The following is a 6,000-nucleotide window of genomic DNA, read 5'->3' as shown; positions in this document are numbered from 1 at the left end:
TAAAGAGAGTAATGAGATGTATTTAGTATTTAGTATTAGTGAGTTACGAGGACGTAACATTTATCTTAAGAGGAGTAGGATGTGATAAAAGAGATTTTGATGGGTGTGCATATGGTAGTATATTTGAAAGTAGAGTGTTGGTGTAGCATAAGATATGGATTTGTATATGTTGTGGTTGATAGTGATAAAAGGCCATGGCCGTGCTTGTAGTAAGTGTGATGCTTCAGAGTGTGAGGATATTTTATATAGTGTTTGGTTGGAGGATGATGTTATGAGTTCGAGTAAACTTCGAGGACGAAGTTCCTTTTAAGGGTGGTAGAATGTAACATTCCGTTTGATGTCTATGAGTGTCTTGATATGGGATTTGGTAGGGGATGATATATTACGGAGCTAGCAGCGTTAAAGGATGGTAGTTGGTAGCGTATGGAGTTAGTGTTGAGAGAGATATAATGGAGTTGATACGATATCGTGAGCCATTTTGTGGAGGTAGGAATAGTTAGTGGAGTTGGTGTTACGAGTTCATGTTTGGGTTGGAGTTTTGTTTGAGTTCTTAGTCACGTTGTTGTGTCTTGATCGAGTTAGCATGTTTGTTTTTATGTATGGGTTGAACTTCGGGGACGAAGTTCTTTTTAAGGAGGGAAGACTGTAATACTCCGTATTTATATGTCTTGGGGGTACTCTATCGAGTAGCCCTTACTCTGTCGAGTAAGGGCAAGTGGCGAAGATAAATAGTTTCTGACCTGTTGGGCACTCGATCGAGTTGTTGGGGCACTCGATCGAGTAGGGGGGTACTCGATCGAGTACCTTGGGTACTCGATCGAGTGTCCGGTTTACGGGGAGTTTTCTCGGGTTTTGTTAATTACGCGATTAAGGTATTTAAACCAATTCGTCTTTGTTCTAAATCACTTTTTACAAAACCTAAAACCTGTTTAAGAGAGAAAGCAACTTGTCTTCTTCCTAATCGCGTTCTTGACAATTCCCGGAGTTCAGACGGTCGGATCGTATCGTAATTCGTGTCGTTGGATTCCTTGCGTCGAGGGTACGCTTCTAATATAACTTATATACGGTTTTGTTAAGAATAGTGAAACCCTAATTTAGGAGTTGGGGGTTTTTATGAATAGTAATTGAATAGTAGTATCTATGTGTTGTATGGTAGGAGGAGAGTTCATAGAAGAGGCATTTTGAGACAATTTGTGTAGATACCGTCTGCGTGTTGTGCTTTCCAGGTAGGATTTCCTACTCAGTATTAGTCCCATAATGGGATGATTGTTGATGTGTTGAGATTGATTGTTTAATATCGTAATTGTGTTGTGACGGTGGTTGATTGTGATTATTGATTAATATCGTGATTGTGATTGTTGTCTCTGGTTCTCGAGATGCGTTCTCGGCTGAGTGGAGTCACTTGCGGGAGTGGCTTCACGCCCTAGTTTCGCCCTTCGTGGAACCCGCCACGGAAGGGGATGTGCACATTAATGAGCAGGGTTATCGCTCGTACGATGAGCGGGGCTTAGGTGGGAACGGCTGCGGTCCCCCCAGCGGTGGCTGGTCCCAGTGGGACGATCGTATTGAGATGATGGGTGTGTGTGTGTGTGTGTGTTCGGTTTGTCTGTTTATCTTATTGTTGATATATTGAATTGTGTGATTAGTATCGACCCCGTTAAATGTTTTAAAATCGTGGTGATCCATTCGGGGGTGGTGAGCGATTATTGAGGTATGAGACGATGCGTATGGGATAGCGGGATGAGTCACCACGTTGCGGTTTAGAAGTCTTCCGTTGTGTCCGACGCTTGATGGTATTTCGATAGCAGATAGTTTTGAGAACTTGTATTTCCTTTTATCAGTTTTGGTTTTTGGCATGTAATCACTTTAAACGTTAATTATTATTTAAATATGTTTCTTTATTGTCTTATGATAATCATTGCCTCGGGTAACCGAGATGGTAGCATTTCCATGCCTTAAGTGGTCCTGGTAAGGCACTTGGAGTATGGGGGTGTTACATAAACAGCTGCTTGGATTATTGCCACAACTCGTAAAACTTGAAGTTTCATTTTTATCTTTCAAAAGCTTTCACGTGACTCTTAATTTTTCAAAGATAAAAATCAGATTTTTATTAAGGAGATGGTCTTCATTAAAGAGTGGTTTGAATTATTATTTTCAAAATGTTTCCTCTTTATGCAAATTCAACCCTTTGAGTCTTTAAGAAAACAAAGAATGCTTTTTGCCATTTTAGTGTTAACTTGTCATCATGTGACTTGTCTTTTCTCTCTTTGTTTTCTGAATTTGCATGAGCTTTTAAGGTTATTTTTCAAACCATATTTCTCTATTCTTACCTTTGCAAAAGAAGCCTTTTTGGTGCAAGTTTTGGGTGGTTGCTATTGCCCTTCACATGTGAGGTCTTTGACCCTTCAAAACCCTAGCAACCCCTTCACTCACCTCCTCTATATAAACCGTGCCTCTCCTTCATAAATCCCTAAGACTTTTCTGAAATAATTCTTTCAACTTTGCAAATTATTTTTAAAGCTTAAAAATCGTGTTTATTTGCAAAAATCTTTAAAAGTCTTCAAGTGTCTTCAAGTTTCTACAAATCGTGGCTCTTTGTTGCTTTATAATACTAAACTCTCTTGCTTAAGAATTGTTGATCTTGTAAAAGTTGTCCATCTCTATTCTTTGTTAAGAATATGTTAGTGGAAACTTGATCCTATAACATTCTAAGTGTGTTAGTAGAGTTTAGGATGGAGTAGTCTTTAACTCTTGGCAACCGGAGTAGGTTGTGAGTTGGCAACCGGAGTAGGTTGTGAGTTGTTGAGTTCTAGGACGGAGTAGTCCTTTAACTCTTGGCAATCGGAGTAGATTGCGAGTTAGCTTGTCATAAGAACGGAGTAGTTCTTGTACTAGCTTTGCAACCGGAGTAGGTTGGCGTCTTTTATTACAAGGGTCTTTTAGTTGTCGGAGTAGATCACTAAAGGAAAGTAATAAAAAGGTAGATTGGACGTAGGCACTTGAGTATTTGCCGAACCAATTCAAAAATCTCGTGTTCATTGTTTTTACTTTATTTCCGCTGCAATTTACTTTGTTTGTTTGTTTTGTTTCGCTTAACCTTAGAAGTAACAGATTCATCATCTTTGTCGCATTTGGTCTGCAGTCATACTCCACAAACCGAGACAAATAGATACGATCGAAACGATTGTTGCTTTCATACTTCAGCAAACATTCATCGTGATACTTGTTCAATCTTTCAATATTATTCAAAATATCCTCTAAATCTCTTTTGTTCACTTAACTTACTTTAATCCAATAAAGTTGAAGTTAAAATTTTTAAAAGAGTACCTAATTCACCCCCTCCCCCTCTTAGGTACTTGAATCCATAAACTCAACAATTGGTATCAGAGCCTCGTGCTCTTGATCGAGGCTAATCGCCTTAGAGTTTGATTCGTGGGTAATGGATTCCGAGAAACACTCCAAGATCCCGGTCTTTACCGGTGCGAATTTTGGATGGTGGAAACTCAAAATGGAACATTACATCAAAAGAGGAAAGAAATTACAATGAGAACGACTTCAAGCTTGCCGAAAAGAATTCCAAAGCAATGTCGATTCTTCAACGTTGTGTTGGTGAGGGGGAAGTTAGTCGAATCTCCGGGTGTCCTACGGCAAAATCTATTTGGGATTCCCTTGTACTTGCTTATGAAGGGACGTCCCAAGTAAGAAAACACCGTGTTGACCTTCTCATTCAACAATATGAGATGTTTAGAATGTCAAAGGACGAGTCCATTAATTGTTTCTCTGCACGTTTTTCTTGTATTATTAATGAGCTAAAAGGTCTAGGAAGGGATTTCGAGTCCGAGGACATCATTCGGAAAATCCTTCGTAGTCTAACCTCTAAGTGGCAACCCAAAGTTACCGCTATAGAGGAAGCCAAAGATTTGTCAACCCTATCTCCTCATGAACTAATGGGATCACTAATGGCTCACGAGTTCAATCTCGATAAGCATTCTAGTGAGTCTTCAAAGAGAAGGAGTCTCGCTCTCACGTCCTCTCCAAGCGATGGAGAAGACGAGGAGGAAGACGAGTTTGCTATGTTCTCAAGGAATCTAGTTGGGTTGGTCAATGATCAAGAAAATAGAAAGTTCAATAATAATTACTCGAAAAAACGTTTTCCTAGGAAACGACCTAGTTCCACCGTGGGATGCTTTAAGTGTGGTGATAAAACTCACCAAGTTAAAGAATGTCCCAAGTGGGATGAAATCGAATCAAAGGAAAAACGAGATAAAGTTAAAAGGGACTACAAACATAGAGTCATGACCGTAATTTGGGAATGTCCGACTCGAGGAAGATGAGGAACTCATCGAGGAGCAACTAGAGTCTAAAATGTGTCTTACAAGTCATCTCAAGGACAAAGTCTCAAAAATTCTAAAATTGAACATCTTAGATGTCTCATGGCTCACCCCGATGATTCCGACTCGGATTCCGACAATGAGGTAAAGCATCTAAAAGCCAAGGTTAGATCTTACTCCAAAGAAAAGGTATGTAAGCTTCTTGACAAACTCTTTGATAAGTGTCGTTCACAAAATGATAAGCTTGATGTCATGCAAGACGAAATTGAAGAAATTGCTCAAGAAAACTTTAACCTTAAAAATGAACTGAAAGCAACAGACAGTGTCACTGTCACCTCTGAGGCTTATGATGAAGTAAAAAGAGTCAACAAATTGAACAAACAATTGACTAAAGAAGTTGAGTGTCTTAAAATGATCCCCACGGATGTCTCTGACCTTGAAAATGTCAACACCACTTTGGTGATGCAAGTTTCCTTGCTAACCAAGGAACGTGATGACCTTTTGAAGGACAAAGATGCTCTCAAAGATGAATTGGATGACCTAGTGGTTGAGATAATTGACTTAAAAGAAACAGTATCTAAGACTGTTGCTTCTGACCATGATTTAGACAAGTCTAAAAGAAAGAGTGAATGGTTGGAAAATGAAAACGAGTGTCTTAAGAGTGAGGTTGTTTGTCTCAAGAATGAAATAGAAGATCTTCATGATAGGCTTACCTTCTTTCAAAAAGGTATGCCCGAATGTAGCACTTCTAGCTCTTCTCCTCATCATAGATCCGATGAAGTCGTTGATCTAAACAAAAGACTTGACGAGATGACATCTAAATATGAAGAGTCCAAAGAAAGAATCATATATCTCGTGTCTAAACTCAACAACCACACCCATGACTTCATTGTTGAGAAAAGATTGTCCATTGAAAGTGTCAACAATGATGAACTCAATAGAGAAAAAGAAAAGAATTTGCATCTTCTCTCACGAGTCAAGAACTTGACCAATGAACTTGTAAGTGCTAAAAGCTTCACTGAAAGATGGGAAGGAAGTCAAACCGTGTTAAACTTCCTCACGAATCAAACCGAGAGATGTAACAAAACTGCTGGTTTGGGGTTCAAATGGAACAGTCAGACTGACTGTTGCATCCAGAAGCCTAAAACTGATTTTAGAAGGAGAAAGTATGTTGGTCTTCCCGAATACATTATTTGCAATTATTGTGGTAAGAATGGTCATGTCCTCAAAAGATTTCATGACATTAACAAGAACATCAAAATAATTAAGCAAGTATGGATTAGGAAAGACACCATAAGATATGTTGATCACAAAAGGGGACCCAAGTTTGTTTGGGTTCCTAAACTCAAAGTCTAATCTTGTGTAGGGCTTGGTGAGAGGCGGCCGCAATTGGTACTTGGATAGTGGATGCTCTCGTCACATGACGGGTGATAGAAGCCAATTCCTCTCACTTAAAGCATATGATGGTGGCACGGTAAGGTTTGGTGACAACAAGAAAGGTGAAGTAATTGGCATTGGAAAGGTTGGTAAGTCATCATTACTTTGTGTCGACAACGTGCGGCTTGTCAAAGGTTTGAAGCATAATCTCCTTAGCATTTCTCAACTTTGTGATAAGGGTAATATTGTAGAATTTAGAGCTAATATGTGTCGTATTTTTTGATGCCACTAC

Source organism: Silene latifolia, chromosome 2 (genome assembly GCF_048544455.1).
Source record: "Silene latifolia isolate original U9 population chromosome 2, ASM4854445v1, whole genome shotgun sequence".
Lineage (NCBI taxonomy): Eukaryota > Viridiplantae > Streptophyta > Magnoliopsida > Caryophyllales > Caryophyllaceae > Silene > Silene latifolia.
The sequence above is the reverse complement of the archived record's forward strand: the minus strand, read 5'-3'. Positions refer to the sequence as shown.